The sequence below is a fragment of the Amblyomma maculatum genome, chromosome 3 (genome assembly GCF_055883805.1).
Source record: "Amblyomma maculatum isolate TAMU_Amacu chromosome 3, ASM5588380v1, whole genome shotgun sequence".
NCBI classification, from domain to species: Eukaryota; Metazoa; Arthropoda; class Arachnida; order Ixodida; family Ixodidae; genus Amblyomma; species Amblyomma maculatum.
Genome location: NC_139346.1, coordinates 190,937,245 through 190,955,751, shown reverse-complemented (window position 1 = coordinate 190,955,751; position 18,507 = coordinate 190,937,245).

The window sequence follows — 18,507 nt, the reverse complement described above, 5'->3', positions numbered from 1 at the left end:
TTCACATCGTAGGGAGGTGGTTTTACATTGTAAACTTGATCAACGAATATCTCTGCTGATTGTATCGCTTTGTGTGTACAGTGCAGTTCTGTTGCTTTGAAATTCATTGTTAATTTTTTGTTTGGTGGGTTCAAATGCTGCGTGCCAACCAAGCCTAATGATGTGAAGGACCACCTCATTTATTCATATCTCTCTTGTAGCAATGGTGCGTGAACTGGACAGGCTGATACCATCAGCTTTCAGTGCATTTCACGGTCTTCTACTGAAGTTTTACAGCTTGCAGTTTTGAATCGCCAATCTAGGGCATTTTTGTCACACTTGGCAGTATGCTTCCACATTTAAAAAATTTTTGATGATGACTTTCTTAGGGAAAATTTGCAGATTAAACTATTGATTTGCTTGCAAGAGGTTGTCCAAAATGATAAACAATTGCCATTACCATAGTTTAAGCTACAATTCAGTGGGAGGCTACAAAATTTGAAATTTTCTTGTGTTCTTCTCTTTTATTTTTCAAGTTTCGCATTACTGGCTGTATAAGAGGATTATTGCAATACAGGAAGCCACAGTTTTCTCTCTTTGCCGCGTTGTGTTGCGGCAGCCTTAGTGTTCATGGGTGTAAAGTAGTAAAAAAATTAAAAAATAATATGAAACAGCCAGTATGGCTGTTTCATATTAGTTTTTAATTTTTTTTTTGCAAAGCTGAGTTCCTGTCATGCTTGTATAAAGTGGATTGTTTCTTTAGCATGAGAAATTAACATGTATCACAATCACTACCCACGCAGCGCCACACACACTCCTCAGGAAGTTGCAGTGAATTTGTAATCACATGTAGACTTCGCCAGTCCATTTTTCAGCACACCATTTGAGTGCCGCACGCAACCCCGGTGGGTCTGTGTATTGACGTTATGTCATGCACAATTGTTTTTCATCAGCATGACTGTGCTGTAATGACTGAAATGCATTTTCCGCTGGAGCGATTCTCTCATCGTTGTGTGCCATTATTCAGTCGTAGCTGCGTGGTGGAAAGACGAGAATAGGAAGAGCTTCTCATGAGCCCACTTGTTTCTCGGGCACTGCGTTAACACGAGAGTTTTAGCACTTGCTAAGGACTGGGGCAGGAATTGTAGCTTTTTGTCCATGCTGTGAAATTCTTAACAGCTAAGTGTTTGTCAGGATTGCCACGTGAACCCCACTAAAAAAAAAATTTAATTCTGGTATTTATTGAGGACAGCCACGTGCTTTTATAGTATATGGTTCCTTGGGGCTTCCTTCCTTGTACTTCTTGTACAAGTGTATATATCGTGCTTTTGTGCCGTGCGGAGACTCGATTTCTTTGGGAATCTCTCAGTTACGTGTATACACACACATGTATATGTATACAATACAAACATGCATGATGTACAGCCCTTGTTATAGTTACTAAAGCTGTTTGAAAAAAAACTGTAATGAAGCGTCTGCAGTTGATTTGTCTACATTGTGAATCTGTTCCACCCACAATACCATAGCAAGAAAGTGATGCACACATCTTGTAAAGGGACTGATAGCTGACCAAAACAGGGCATGAAAGTATGAATGAAGCAGAAAAGTCCTTTCCTATATAGATTGCGTCAGGCATATTAATACCGGTTGAAGAAGGTTTTATTGTATTTTAGCTAAAAAGTTCACAAAGCTAGCTCTTGAAGCCCTCTATGCATCTCTTGATGTTAAGAAAGTTAATGTTCAGAACTGACACTCTCTTTATATTGGAAAATGAACTGCAAAAAATAGCACACATAACAAGCTGGTGTGCATCTGCACATTTATGTGCATGCATGCATGTTCAGGTTGTCCCAACTAAGATGAGCGCTCTTTGGTGTTCAGATCAAGTAAATATTTATGTTAAGCGCGATTTTGAATGGCTTTAAGCTGATTGATTAGGCAAGTCTGATTGGGATTTCAGACAGCCGAAGTATATTGAGTTTGGAACTAATGAACGCTTCATAGGCAAGTTTACAGAGAATAAAGGGGAAAGGTGAGGGCACCTGATGATATCAGGCAACTTGGAAGCATCTGTACAAAGTTTAGTTTGTTGTTCACACTGACGCCCAGATACCTGTATGGTTCTGCTTCGGAGAGGGGTATAGAATTGAATGAGTAAGGATAGCCGACGGTATTGTACTTTCTTGATACATGCACGAATTTGCATCTAGAAACATTCAGTTGTATTAACCATGTTGAACACCAAGTTTCTATGAGAGTTAAGTCACGTTTAAGCAGAGACTGATCATTGTTAGCAGGTGTGTGGCGGTAAAGAACACAATCGTCTGCAAAGAAGCAGATACAAGATGATATGGCATTAGGAAGGTTGTTGACAAATACCAGAAAAAGGAGTGGTATCAGCACCGATTCCTGAGGGACATCAGAGATGACTTTAGCACTTTCCGGATTGTGGTTGCCAATGACCTGGATATTGTGAGCGGTCGCAGAAAAAGCAGCCAATCCATAATAAGATTAAAGGGTCAGTGTGAAAGCGCGAGGGTTATGTCAATAAATGCCTGTGCGGAATGCGATCAAAAGCTTCGGGGAAGTCAAGGTAGATGACGACAGATTGAAAAAAAGAATCTAGGCTTAAGTGAAGGTCTGTGGTAAATTAAAAAAGTTGGGACTGGCATGACTAGCCTGACCTGAAGCCGTGGTGTTTTTTTTTATAAAAATAATTATTGGTCAGGTGTGATGCAATCTGCGAGTATAAAATGTACTCCAGTAGCTTGCGTGGAATGGATGTTAATGAAGCGGTAATTAAAAGGATTGGATCGATTGCCTGCCTGGGGCTACTTTACTCGTTTTCCAATCATTTGGTATTTCGCATTAGAAATGGATTGATCAAAAATTCAAAAATGGTTTACAGGAAATGGCTAGAAATGTTTACAGTTCTCTTCAATATTTTGGCAGTTATGTTTTCCGGCCTAGGACCGCTTGACAACTTAAGAGGTGGTCGATGAGTTTACTGATACCCTCATGTGTTGTGCTAACTGGTAGCATGTTGGAAAAAAATAGTGGCAGGTGTTCAGGGAGGATTGAGTGCAGGTTTTTGCGCGAACACAGAGGAAAAATATCAATTCATGACATTTGTGTGTTCATCATCAGGGACATGTAAGAAGCCATCCTGGTTGACCAATGAAATGTTTGAATACGGCTTTTGCTTCGAGTGACCAGATTCCAGAATCTTTGGGAGGTTAACACACATGATGCTTTCAAGATATTCATGAAAAAGTTTCTTTTTAGAACTTTGCAGTGCGCTATTGTATTCATGTAGGTACTTGCTGTACTTTTCCCATTTTTGAACTGAATTTGAGTGCTTTGCCGCACGGAATGCCATACTCGAGTATGCTTGAGCGTCACACTCAAGAGATTAGTAAGGGGCTGCTCAAGACTGAGTTTCTATTTACTGCTGGCAGTGAGATAAGCATGAGTAGCCGTCAAGAGCATGTCAACTGCAGCCGCTGGCGCTTATCTCAGAGCCAGCAACACCGAGAAGCTGTGTTGTGGAAAGTGCAGACGGTAGAATCTGGCACCCCATTACTAAATCACGGATGAGTGCACTGTAATCATGGCACTTGACAGGTTTCCTATTCACTAGAGTCAGAGTTTCGGCTTGTTGGTGTGGTTGCATGGTTAGAGAAAGCAGTGCAAAAAGACTAGGACAAACACAGAAGCTGACGTTTTCTTACCTGAGCATTTAAAGCCATAAGTCGAGTAATTTTTGAAGTGGGTAGAGTAAAATAAAGTACAAGGTTGTGATTTATCTAAATTTTAAGCAACATTCACTTTATTCAGATTTGGATCAATGCTTAGATTTTTTTAAAACAATTGGTTCATCTTAGCTTCCCTGGGAACCCTGTGTATGTGTAATAGCACAGTGTTAAGTCTTTCGCGTCACTGCTATTACCATGCTAGCAAAGAGAAAAATGGCTGCAGAAGTGGTGAGAGCACAGGCTCTTGAATTCGGTCGCCATCTTTGCCTAGTGCACTGCAAGCATAGAAAGCCCTAGACTTTAGTCTTTGGGTGCCCACTCGTGGCCCATTTTGAACATTTGGGGCTGAAACCCAGGATTCCTCGCCTGGCCAGACTCCGTGAGGGCTGGGAGTGCGGCTACCCCCTGTCATGGATAGACTGAAATTCAAGCGGACAGCTTGACAGGTGCATAACACCCGGTTTGTCAAAGAGACAAGTGCTCTTTTGTCTTCTGACACCGCAACCCTTGACCAGCTGGCTTGCCTCTCCGAGCACTTGAAAACAATAACGAGCTGAAGAAGAGAAACGACGAGCTTGAAGATCTGCAGCAAAGCGACCTTTACAGAAGAGTATGCTATGGTCACCTAATACAGGGACGACGCAATACGTATGCTGGCTGTACTTATGAGTCATCGGAGCAGTCTTTCTTCCACGATGACTTCACCCACCGAAACTTCTGCTTGAGCCGCTGCAACTTCTTCCAAAAGAAGACTTCCAAAGCCCGCCGTCTTACTCTTCACTCTGGACTTAAGCCTCTGGAGCAGGTTTTGGGAATAGTTTGGCCGCATGATTTATCGCATTGATGGTCACACTGTCATGGAGAAGTTGCATTATTTGCGGATTTTTCTGAAGCGTGATACGGATTCAGCCGTCGCGGGCTTTCCCACAACCGAGGCTTGCTACATGGGCACCATTGCTGTTCTGCAAAGATGCTTCAGCAGTAAAACAGTCCGAAGGCTCCATGAACAAGTTCTTACAAATGTCAGAGGACTGGAGGTTTTGAGCATAAGCCGGACATTGTTTTCTGCAATGCTTTGTGACATCTTCTTGCGAATGCTCCTGTGTGCACTTGTAATTCACTACCACTGTTCATGTGTGACTAGTGAAGGAGCTGTTCACATTTTGACGAATTTGTGTGTTACGCTAGGAAGAAGACAGATGAGGAAAGCAGGATGGCCAACGTCCACATGACAAGTGCGCTTGTCCTCTACACTGTTCAGCATTGCAATGATTAGCCTACCAAACAAATTGGCAGGTTTTAAAAAACTAAACCACACAATATAGGCGGACGACCTCACCCTCTGAGTTACTAGAGGTAGCGATGCGCACATCGAGAAAACCCTCCAAACAGCCATGAGGAAATGGATTTGTACCTAAACCAAATGGGACTCAAATGCTCTGCCGGGAAATTGGAAGCTCTTCCTCGGCCCATAAAATAAACTAAGAAAGCACCGGGAACACGGGATAACACTAATGGTAAACAGGGACAAAATACGAAACAAAATACAAAACGATTAGAGTGCTGGGTCTTCAAATACAGTGAAACAGGAAGAACATTAAAGCGATACAAAAACTCGAATCTGACTGTAGGCCAGACGTGTAAGCTAATCAAGAGAATAGCAAACAAATATGCGGGAATGAGAGAGAAAAACCTATTGAAACTAATTCATAATCAGTAGGATTACATACATGCTACCATACCTACGGCTTACCAAAGCAGGAAAGAGCAAGGTTGAAATCCTAATCAGGAAAGGTGTCAAAACTGCCCTGAGCCTCCCTCCATGCACATCCACCCAGAACATTCTCAACATGGGGATTTCAAACACACTAGACAAGCTTATTGAGGCTACCGAAGTAGCACAACAGCAATGACTCATACGCAGCCGATCGGGGCTAAAAATACTAGAAAAGCTAGGCTTCGAATCTGGAGCAAGGCACAAGCTCATGGAGGATATCTCAACAGACATCAGGAACGTAATAAGAATCTCACCACTTCAAAGGAACGTGCACCTGGTACACCATGAGGGTAGAAGAAAGGACAGAGCGAAAGCTCTACAGAAAAAAACTAGCAAACAGACAGGATATGGTTTACATGGACGCAGTGGAGTACTAACGCAGAACGGGTTTCATAACCCTAGCAACCAGGGAGGACAGGTGCCAAGTCTCGTGCTGCAGCATTCGACAGAGGGACGCAACAATGGCTGAGGAGATGGCCATTGCGCTGGTCCTAACTCAACAGAATGTAAAAGTGATTGTAACCGATTCCCAATCGGCTGTCCAAAACTACAGTGCAGGCGGGGTATCTGCTGAAGCAGTTAAAATTTTGGCTGCCGGACCGCCACTGGTGGAGCTGATTAACCTCGTTTGGACTCTGGCCCACGAGGGCCTGTGAGGAAATGAGACAACGCACGCACCGGGATACCAGTGCAGTCTCATCAAGCAGAGTGAGGAGCTGAAAGCATATCACAATATTCTAAATCATTACAGATAAGAAAGACAGACACTGCCTCGAGCAGGCAATAATCTGAGCAGAAAGGAAGACTTTATATGGAGTAAGTTGCAGGTGGGGGTTTTTCCCAACCCACTTACACTAAGCATATGGTATCCGGAGCCCACGGTGTAAACATTGCCACGAAATTGCAGACATGATACACATGGTGTGGACATGCCCTAGCTACAACGAACCAAACAGAAATATGGAGTCCTGGGAGGTTTTAATGATCAACCAGAACAAAGACGTCCAAAAGAAAATCATCCATCTGGCACAGGGCACTGCTGAATTCCAGGGGATGCCAACCTACTGAAAGGGGAGGAAGATTCTTTGATGGGCTCAAATAAAAATTCTAGAGGGCGCTTTGGACCACTAAAGTGTGATGAGGCAAAAGCCATTACAGCCCTACACTGCAGCATCTCTATCTCCCTCTCTTCTTTCACTCCCACCTTCCTCCCTTCCTTTATGGTGTGGTATGTGCGTCCGCAGAGAAGACAGATACTGCGCCTTTTCTATCCTGTAAATCAGTTTAAAACGCCGCTGATGCCTGCTGTACTAACGCCTTCTAGACATCCGGGTCTGCTTCTGTTTGCTGTGTGGTGCGGTGTTCAAGGAAGCGACAAATGAACGGCATGGACGCCTGGATCGGACGCCTGGCGGGGTCAGCTTCTTATATGCATGAATCGCCTGGTGATGTCATGACCTGTCGTGACGGTACATCGCGCGCCCCTTGTCGAACACAACCAGCATTTCATTGAACGCATCGAAGTTCACCGGCTTTCTATAATTCGTTTACAGGAAAGGAAAAGCGCAGTATCTGTCACTCGCGGAATTCCGCTATCATCCTCACGGTAGACAAGGGGAATTATGAAGAGCGTTTCACGATCCGGGGAATGGCACAGTTGGTGAAGTGCTGGGCTGGGTATCCAAGGGATGGAGGTTCAATTCCCAGTGGAGACAAGGTTTATTAAATTATTTTTAACTCTTGCTGTCGACAGCGTGACACCTCTGCTGACAACCTGCTGCCGACAACGATGAGGCAATAAAGGCTTTCGCCTTAAAAGTTATTCATCATCATCAGAGAAGTAAAAGGAGTGTTCGAGAAGCGTGAAAGTTTTTTGAGGTTCTAAAAGGACACTGAGGGCAGCTCCATTCAATTTTTAGTGCCCTAGGACTAAGGCCCCTATTTGTGCATTTCGAAGTTTTTTTTTCTTTACTGGTCCTCCTCACGAACATGCCTCTGGTATTTGGTAGTTGGTAGGCGACATGTCCAGGCACTGCTTGGTCGGCACTTTGTGTGATGTCACGAGAGTACATGTCGCGGCCAAATCGGCAGGGGCTGCCAGCCTGGGAAGCACCCTTGAGATGAGAATCGAACACACTGGAGCCCCTGGGACCCGAATAGGACACGCTACTCCTATGCCATACAGGCACATTCATACTTCTTAGTTAAAATGGACTTTGTAGCTGTGCCAGGTGGCCTTCACAACGGGAAAACAAGCTCTGCCAGGGGGCACTGCACCAGTGTGCGCTTTCGTGGAAAGACCAGAAAGATATGCGGAGCCGTGTTGCTTTCTCCACGCAGCATTTTGGGGCTTGCTTACATGTATATGGTGTACCATAGCCTCCTTTATACTCTCTGTGCCTGTCAACATGGCGCGCGAACAAAACAACGGCGCCGTCCGGTAAAGTTGTGCGTCGCTCCCCTCGCTGAGGGTGCCAGTGACGTAGGGGTCGAGGCGCACGAGTACGAACGTTGGCGCGAGGGCGGGAGCGCTGTTATTCGCTCGCGGAATAACTGTCCCTAAGCATGGATTGTGCATATTCAGCAAATTTACTTGTAAGGCCAACATCCTCTAAGCATAACAAGTGATCATGATACTTGTTAGGCAATGACACCAACGCTATGACATTTTATGTGAGGCAGTTTCAAGAAATTGCGCATGGCTCGAAAAACTGCATGACTGCTGTGCTAGCGCCAATGGCAATAGAAAAATTGCAGTGCTAATCTACGCTGCGGTAAAACAAAATTTAAGAAGAAAGGCATCAGCATTTATTTACACATTTCACAACAGCAGTTGTGCTACAAGAGTACCAGAAGTGGTGTGATGAATAGTTACCATAAGTAGGAAAAAATGTTCACGGTGACTGCTGTCACTCATAGGGCACTTCAGAAGCCAGCTTGATTTGCAGATGATTGGAACAACTGCATCGCAGTATGCCGTTGAGATCTGTAAGGAGAACAATTTCGGTATCAGCTGTTACTTTCAATGATCCAATGCTTCGTACAAACTTTTTTTTTTACATGAAAAACGAGGAAGGCAAATATAAGCGTTGCATCTTTCTGTTTCGCTCACTCCAAAGTAATCGTCACAATAGGTAAAGCTTGTGTTTCTATTTTATCACAAAATTTCATAATTAGCATATACTGTGAAAAAAAACTGTGCACGAGCACATTCAACACACTACGCATACGAGCTAGGCAAGGAAGCAATTAGCATTTCAGTCCAGAAAGCACATGTGCACATCTAACATTATTATTGCAGCATTGACGCTTAATAAACACAGTTTTTGGTGCTGTCACTATTTTTCACAAGCCTCAAAGCAGCTGAACACTACGCAACGATTGCTGGAAGGGTATAGCAAAGCTGGCACTTACCAGTTGGTGCAATGCTGTATTCCTGCAGCATCCGAAGGCCGATAAAAGTAGAAGCATGACCTTGCACACTGCAAAACAGTCCCTGAAAAAGCGCGTGGCAATCCGGACCGCTTTGCAACACGGCGCACCCGGCACTCGCCTGGCAACGGTGAACCTACGTCGCTGTCGCCACCTCTCGGCAGCTAGCGGCGTAACTTCTCAACGGAGGAGGAGCGGCGGCGACGGTCGCGGAGCACAGAGTTACCAGACATAGGGAGTATAAAGGAGGCTATGGGTGTACGTTCGCCTCATTTTTTTGCCCAGTTCTCAATGCCGTTGTATCGCAAGTAAAAGAAGGAAATGAGTATGTTTAAACTATGGTGCAGTTTAAAGAATACGTATATCCAACTTTGAAAGCTTATTCCGCGGCTGAAACATAGAAACTTGAATGGGTGATTTCCCCGTGTTTCTGATGTTGAGCCGGCAGGTGATAATTGACTTATACCCCTGTTGCATGGGCAGTTTCAATGCCCATTGCTTCGCTTGAGGTCAAACTCAATGAGGATCGGTCACTGCCACACGGTAGTTTTCAATGACGATTGAACTCGATCGGCATTGACTCAGTGAGGTTCGTGAATGACTGTTGGAATGCCAAGGAACACTGAGAGCAGTCATAAGTGAAAAAACAAGACAAACATAAAATAAACAAAGCATCTTTTGGATTAAATTATTTAGTTCAGTTCAGTTCAGTCGTTCAGTCGTGTCCGACTCTACACGACTACATTAAACAGTTCGTCAACTAGTTTTCAGGAGTCAAAATGATCGCCCTAGAGAATGTGCGGTATTCTGATGTAAACAAATTGACGCTGTTCTAGGGTGTCTAGCTACTGTTCTGTGGCAGTGCGACATGTTATAGCATTTCACTCATGTTTGCCTTTTACCATGCTTTTCAACTGAGAACAAAAACCGGGGGTGGCTTCTCCTGGCCCTACGGAGCTGGGACTGGTAGGTCAGTGCCGCTTACGGTGGGGGCTAGCCTGCCACTATATTTTATTTGTTGTAAGCCATCATTGCATCCGCTACCGTTTCGTTGGTGGACGACGACTGTTGCGACGCAAGTCTTTCTCCTGCTCTTCCTTTTCTTTTTTCTCTATTTTTTCTTCTGTCAGCGCGAGGCAGCGGAGGTGGCTCAGCTACAGAGCCAGTAGCAGGCCCGTGCATTTTCTTTTCCGTCTTCCTTCAGTCGCAACAACAACAACAAGAACCCCACATGTGCTTTTAACGATAGCAACCAGGAACGCAGCGAAGATGACCGCCAAGCTATGGCAGCGTCGCTCGCACAAGATGAATGCGGCGATTGCACATCGTTGATCATTGTTGCTTGCCTGTGGTGCCTGTGGGTTATGTTGAGCTGTAAGCTATTTGAACACCCTTATCCGAATGAACTTTCATTTGAAAATAGGTCTTAGTGCGATATCCGCCTCGTTTTATCCTGCTTCACTTCATATTTTTACTGGATGTTGTTACCTGTGGCGCCACCTCTCGGATTGCACTCTCACTACTCAATGGTCATTGAAATTTGCCATGTGGCAGTGGTGCATCTTGATGACCCTCGAAAATTTCAGTGGCCATTCAGATTGCCCATGTCGCAGAGGTATTACTTGACTCTATGGATGGCAGTCTTCCATGCAAGTCCCTGTCTTTCTTATGCCACTTCTGGGAGAAATTATAGAATTTGACTGGCAGTTGTCAGCCCCTGGTGTCAAGCGGCTGTTGAGTGAATGGACGAGTAGGCGGCAGCTTCTATTTATGGCCATTCACTGGGTAGAGCCCACTTACTTTTTGACAGGCGTTTTAAGCAACAGCCCTAGCAAGGTCAACAAAAGAGACCGTTGCCGCCTACAACTAACCACTCGCTTCATTTCGGTGCCGACCACATAGAATGCTACCGGTGTTGCAGTACATTCCTCTGGCACGATTTGGGATGTCCTCCTAAGAATGGTGTAGTATGTAAACACCTAGGCTCACGGCAACAGTGGCCAGTGTAAATTAATTCACTGCTAAGGTGCTGCTGCCTGAAATCAACGAGCAGTTCTAGTGACCTAGTCCTCAACCGGCACCAGAGCACTCGTCATTGTGTACACACGCATCAATGGGTTGTCTGCGAGAAAAGAAAGACTGCACCTTTCCTCCCATTGAACAACAGGAACATAAGCACCCTGGTGTCTCAGCAAGGCAGGAGGTTGCATTGGGCTGTCCAACTCAAGAGATACCACCTTGAATTCCTCAGATCTCTTGCAGTGGTGCTGTGTTCACATTTTTTTCAATTGCTGATGGGGCCTACATGCACATCTTGAAAAGAGTGTTTGCGGCTCGTTTTTTAGGACCTGAAGCTGTGTACACTCCTCATTATTTCTCGCTTTCGAAAGCGCAGATAAAAATAGTCTCCGAATACATTTTTTCTTAGCCCAGCAGCTGAAAAATGCAACTATGAGGAATCCCACTTTTTTGGGGAAAAGCGTCGCCTTTGCACGCGGCTCCACGTGTGCTTGCGCTGCACGAGCTGCACTTACAGTCAAGATACACGTAGGGATGCGTTTCTCTGCTGGGAGAGAAATCTACTCTGAGGAAGCGCCGATTTGGTTACCTATAATGTCATAGATTACGAATGCTAATGAGTATGTATGACCCGAAACTAAAGTTTCAGCGCTCCCAATTTGCATTTGGCCAAACCACCCTCAGTGTGAAAGCATCTCTGTCAATAGAACACAGTAATCTCTCAATGAAGGCAGAGTTTATTTTGTCCTTCGTGCTTTCAGAAGGGCAAGTAATCATCAGATTTCTACTTTTTGTAGACCAGATTTCTGTAGCGTGTTCATTGTGGCACAATTTAACAATTAGGTGACTTTATTTACCATGTTCAAAAAACTGTCGTGGCTGCTTTAACAACAGTTTTTAGGCACGCATTGCATGCATTTTATCTGTGAAAATTGTTTTGCAGACAGGGAAGAGAAGCTTGCTGTATCGGTCGAGACGGCCAGTGAACCAAAAAAGCGTTTATTGCAGAAGGTACAGTGCTTTTATAGCTGAAGGGGGTGTGGCAAACAAGGCGCGTATCTTAATCTTGACGAACATGATAAAGGGTCGCGCCAGGCATGGCACGTGCGTCATTCGCGATACATCTTCCCTCCTGTGCAGAATAGATGCGAAGCACTTGGTTGAAATTTCGGTCGTACCGCAGGCGTTGGGGTGGTCTGGTATCTCTGGTGGATCGGCGCAGTGGAGGAGCCTGCGGAGCTGTTGAGCTCACAGACGGTCCAGTCGTTGTCACTTGTGGCGGTGCCTGCGGAGAGGTCCCGGAGCTCACAGACGACTGTCCTGTTGCAACGGGTGTTGTGGGTTGCAGCGCTGCACTTGGTGGTTCGCTCTCCGAGTAGCCACATTAGGTGGCTTCTTGCTGGAACAGCTCGCCAGTTCGAAGTAAATGCTGTCTGTTGCGTCGTAGCACGCGGTGGTCCTCGGTAACTACTTGATAAGACCTCGGTGCAACTGTTCCGGCTACTTGAGCGCGGCGATTCCATGTCCTTTCCCTCACCCTCACGACATCGCCGGTTTTGAGCGGTGGTAGCATTCTGCCTCGAGTGTCTTCCTGAGCTCGTTTGAACACCGGCCTGCTTGGCTGCAGCCGGAAGTCTGGGAGCCGCGTGCGAAGTCTCCTTCCCTGCAGCAGTTCACCAGGGGAGCGGCCATCTTCGAGCGGAGTGGATCTGTAGCCGAGCAACCCGAGCCAGAAGTCCTCCTTTGTCTTATCCGTTTTCTTTAGGATCCTTTTCACTATCTGGACCCCCTTCTCGGCGAGTCCATTCGAGCGCGGGAACTCTGGGCTCGAGGTGACGTGGTCGAAGTCATACCTAGATGCAAAAAGAGCAAATTCATAAGACGAAAACTGGGGCCCATTGTCCGTGTGGACTTCAATTGGAATCCCGTATCTTGAAAAGATGGCGCTCAACTTCTCAATGACTGCACTGGATGTTGTATGAGTCAGCTTTTCTACTTCCGGGAAGTTGGAATAGGCATCAAAAACGGAGAGGTATGAGCTTCCTCCATGTTGAAAAATGTCAACGCCTACACGGTACCATGCATGGTCCGGTGTAGGTCTGATCATAAACGGCTCGCTTTGCTGTTTGTAAGCGTATTTTCGGCAAACTGCACAGCTCTGTAACAGCTGTTTTAGATCGGAGTTCAGCCAAGGCCAGAACACTAGGCCTCTGGCTCTTGCTTGGCACTTGTTCAAGCCCATGTGTCCTTCATGAATGCGTTGCAGAACTTCCTTTCTCATTGACTTCGGAACTACAACTTTGGTGCCTTTAAGTACAATTCCTTTAATTAATGACAGCTCAGATGCGAATGGCTTCATTATGCCCAAAATTTCACCTTGACCATTAATATAGCGTATCACTGACTGCAAGTCCGGATCTTTTGCCGTTGCGTCGGCCAGACGGCCCAGCGTTTTTGCGCTTACCAGGTCTGACACGACTCCAACTGCGTGAACTTCAACGTCTTCGGTGTCATTTGGGTAGTCCTTGGTCTCTGCCCTTGGAGCCCTTGATAGCATGTCTGCGAGGAAGAATTTCTTGCCTGGTACATACCGAAGGTCAAAGTCATAAGGAAGTAGCCTCAAAAAAAACATTGAAGCCTGGGTGACATATTACTGATTCCTTTTGTTGCAACACCAATCAGCAAGCGGTGGTCAGTTTCGATTACAATCTTGCGTCCGTACACGAAGTGATGAAATTTTTCACAGCGTTATCCCCATCGCTTCCTTTTCAATCTGCGAATACCTCTGCTCTGGGCTGGTCATTACACGCGACGCATAAGCGACCGGACGCCAGTTTTCCCCATGACGCTGTAAGAGTGCAGCCCCCAAACCATTCTTTGATGCATCTGTCACAATTTTAGTTTCTTTGGCTGGGTTAAAAATAGCTAGGAGAGGTGCACTGCTAAGCATGTCACAGATTGTCCTCCACTCACTAGCGTGATTGTCGGTCCACTCGAGAAGCGTAGTACGTTCCGCTAGATTGGGCAAGTACTTGATGAAATAATTGGCTACTCCTAGCATTCTGTGCACCGCTCCTTTGTCCGTTGGGCACGGAGTCTCCCTCAGTGACTCAGTTAATGCTGGGTTAGGCTTTATTCCATCCTGGCTAATGACATCACCCAGGAATTCAATTTCCGTCACGCCAATCTTGCACTTTTCGGCATTGAAAGTTAAGCCGGCTTTTTCTGCCACCTGCAGCACGTTTCGTAGGCGTGCATCGTGTTCTTCCTTAGATGTGCCCCATATCAGAATGTCATCTATGTATATTCTTACACCTTGGCAGCGGTCAAATATTTCTGTCAGAATTTCCTGGAATACTTCCGGGGCTGATGAGATTCCGAACGGGAGCCTTAAAAATCGGTAGCGGCCGAATGGAGTACCGAACGTGCATATAGTTGCTGTGGCGTCATCTAAAGGTACCTGATGAAACCCAGACTTTGCATCGAGGAGCGAGAAGTACTTAGCTCCGGCTAGCTCAGCTTCTATGTCCTCGCGTCTCGGCATCTGGTAGTGCTCTCGCTGTATACACTCGTTGATGCTTCTAGGGTCCATGCAAACACGTAGTTTCCCGTTTTTTTTTTTCACGATAACCAAGGGGCTCACCCAATCTGTTGGTTTCTGGACCCTCTCAATGATGCCACTTCGCTCCATGCGCTCCAGCTCCTCCCTCAAAGGCTCCCTCAGTGCCAAGGGCACCCGTCGAGCTGGCTGAAAAACAGGCGTCGCATCCTTTCGTAGGACCATTTTGTACTGGTGGCTCACGCAGCCGGTTCCCTGAAAAAGCTGGCGAAATTCATTCAGAGCGTCCTCACTGCTGCTGGCGGTGGTGCTTCCTGCTTTTACAGCGTCCACAGCACGCGACACAAGATCGAGGGACTCGCTTGCTAATAGTCCCAGTATGGCTTGGTTGCCCTTTTTCACGACGTAAAAGTTAATGTCTTTAGACTGGCTGTTCACGATCACTGGTAGTCTTGCCACACTGAAGTGCCAAATGACACCACCACTGTATGATCGGAGCACCGAAGAGCTCGGTTTCAAATCGCCTGCCGTTTTGCACCGTCGGTAGATAGAGTACGGTAGTAGGTTGGCTTGGGACCCCGAGTCCACTTTGAAATGAACTATCTGGTCCGCCACTTTTGCCTGCACTACCCAGTCTGCCTTGGCGTCAATGCTCGAGACTGTTACATCGAGAATATCGAAGATTTCTTCTTCCTCGCCAACTTCTCTGATTTGCGGGCCCTTTTTGCAGCAGGCTGCGAAATGGTTAGCACTCCCGCACACGAAACAAGTTTTGCCGAACGCTGGACAACTGCCGGGTATCGCGTGAAAACGGTTGCACCTGGCGCATTTTCGAGATTGCTTCTTGGCTAGCTGTCCTTGCTTATCGGACTGTTCCCAGGCTGATGCGTTTTGTACTGCTTGCCCCGCTCTGTGAACCTGCTCGGACTGCTTCTTGACGAGCGCTACATGCTTATCAGGCTGTGGCCCCCAGGCCTTGTTTTGTAGCGAAGCTGCTTCCTCCGCTTTGCAAATCTGCTCAGCCTTGACAAGCGTCAAGTCTTTTTCCTTGAGCAATTTTTCACGCAGTTTCGAGTTGTTAGTACCAAACACTATTTGGTCACGGATGAAAGAATCGGCAAGCCCCAAAAAGTTGCAGCTTCTCGCTTGCTTCCTTAGGTCTCGCAAAAAATGCTCAAATGGCTCCCCTTCGCCTTGCACTCTTGTCCGGAATATGTACCGCTCATAAACTTCGTTCTGTTGCTCCTGGCAGTAATCCTTGAACTTCTTAACAACGGTAGCGTAGTCTTGCTTATTCTCGCTCTCGAGGAAAGAAAAGTTGTTAAATACCTCCAGTGCGTCGTCTCCGGCAGTGCTGAGCAGCAGTTTCGGATCGGGGCTCTTTTGAAGATTCCGTCGCTTGCAGAAAAAGCTCGAATTTCTGCAGGAACAATTCCCAGTTCTTGGCGATATTCCCCGATAGTCGCAATGGTTCAGGAAGCTTCAGCAGTTGTTCCATCGTGGTTTGTCCTCAGTTGGCAGATCCCTGACGTGATCCCACTTCTGACACCATGTATCGGTCGAGACGGCCAGTGAACCAAAAAAGCGTTTATTGCAGAAGGTACAGTGCTTTTATAGCTGAAGGGGGTGTGGCAAACAAGGCGCGTATCTTAATCTTGACGAACATGATAAACGGTCGCGCCAGGCATGGCACGTGCGTCATTCGCGATACACTTGCTGTTCGCACAGTGTATACAAATAAGAATGCAGTCAGACCTTGCTATACCGAAATGGTTTATTAGAAATTAATGGATATAATGAAACAAAAGCTGTTCCATTTGGAAGCTGCTGCTGAAGGTCACGTGGATGTTGTCTCCATTTCTAAAAAAATAAAATTCTCCTCAAAGGGACGTAACAGGCTGCGAATGAAGTTCATTGGCCATTTCACACTGAATGCAATGATTTGTAACTCATTGCTGCTGTTTTAGGACCATTTTGATGTGTCAGGTTGAAATCAGCATGCAAGTCCCCTCTGTTGAGCAGTACGTGAAGCACGCACATTATTTTCTTGCTCCGTGAGGGACCTGTTTAGAGAATGTTTTTTAGATAGTCCATTAGTGCCGGCTTTGTCTAATAAATTTTTGATTCTGCACCTATATTTGCAGAAATTGGAGCTTGTGGCTCACTGGTTGATATTGCTCAATATGGTGCACACAGCCTGCGCATGCCTTGGCACTATTGCCAAGCTCATTCAAATTTTCTTATTTTGAATTTGCTCACTGCCCAGTGCAGGTTCATCTGGCCTCTCAGGTGCAGCATGTAGCTTAGCTTTCGTTTTCATGACATGGTCATGAGTGCGCGCTTAACAATATTGACTTCCCACTGGTTTCACATGCTGGAAAACGAAGGCGCTGGAAGGCAACCATGCTCAAAGCTGTGATAGTCATTGGTCTAGCTTACGCTTAAAAAAAAATGCTGCCTTGAGGTGAATTTATGTAATGGCACTGTTGTAACCTATGTACTTGAGCAAAGGCATAGGATCCACAAAAAAGGGGATAAAGAATTCACGAAGGTACACTTAAGTTCTGCCTTAAGGATATGCTAATGAGTCTCTCTAGCAGACTGGAGTCTTATTTGCACATCATTTTGCCAGCACAGGCACTTCTCTTTTTCCATTTTTGTTTATTTAGTTCAAAACACATGATTTCCCATTAACCAGCCAAGACGAACGAACATGCCTCAATGGACAAGGAGTAGCATAAGTCTGACTTGCAACCCAAGGGTCCAAGGCTCAATTTAGCCCACCCTAACTTTTTATTTTCATCAGTATACTCAGCTGAATAGAATCAGAATAGGTGTTTTCACCTTATCCTCAACGTCATTCCTCCATGATTTATTTTCTAGGAAGAAACTTTTGTTTTGGCAAGGCTGACTAACTCGTGTATTCATATTCAGCAACATTAGGACACTTGGTGCATGTGTCTGAGGTTCGACAACACATTGGCAGCAGTCTGAACATCAGTCATGTTATCATTAGTCTAAACGACGATTGGAAGCCCCTTGAAGTGCAGCACTAGCACCCCAGGTCAACTAGGCCTACAATGAAATGGCGAGGCCCCTTCGTTGTCGTATAAACAAAGTTCAAGAGTGTTTGTTTTTACACGTGTGTGCATGTACACATTAAAAAAAATACAATTATACTCTAATTGGTGCCTCATTACAGTCTAGATGCGTTTAGTGTAACAGGTATGCACGCACTGAAGTGGCGGCAGCTGGTATGGCTTGTGTTATATTATATAACGAATTAAAATAAATATATACCTTCTACACTGCACTTGCATTTTTGTGACTCGAGCCATTGATTGGTATGGCCTATAACATTTCAAAACAGGCAACTTCACCTTCATAGTTGTCTACTTGAAGGCATATGTCTCGCATTCAGAGCAGTTTAACACTGTTATCCAAGCCGGAATCAATAAGCTAGATCTATACTTTGACTAAATGTTTGCTTTCAGTCCAGATATTTATAGTGTGAATAAAATGTAGGGTAGCAATTCAATATTACAGACAAAAAGTGGATAGCACTTGCTCACTACATTTGTCCAATGAGAAAAGGCCATGCAACACAGCGAAATGCTGTCATAGCAAAAAAATAAAAATGTGTGTGTGTTGGGGGGGGAGGGGGGGTGGTGCAATTTTAGAGGTAGGTACATTTATTTAGTGATCATTCTGGTTCACATAATTTTCCAGTCTCCGGTATGACCGTATGCCTTTGCTCTGATAATTATAATGGCCATTCTGACAAATTAGGCTTCATACTTACAAATGTTTCAGCTACAAAATGATAAAGGTAGAGAAAACTGGTGTAGCTGCCATCGTTTTCTTCACAGATGAATACAGATATAGTTAGTACCAGTTCGAGCCTGTTCATTGCAATTTTTTGCATCCAATCCATAGGAAGAGTCCTGCAACTATGCATGCTTTGATATTCCTCCTGGTGTTTTCAT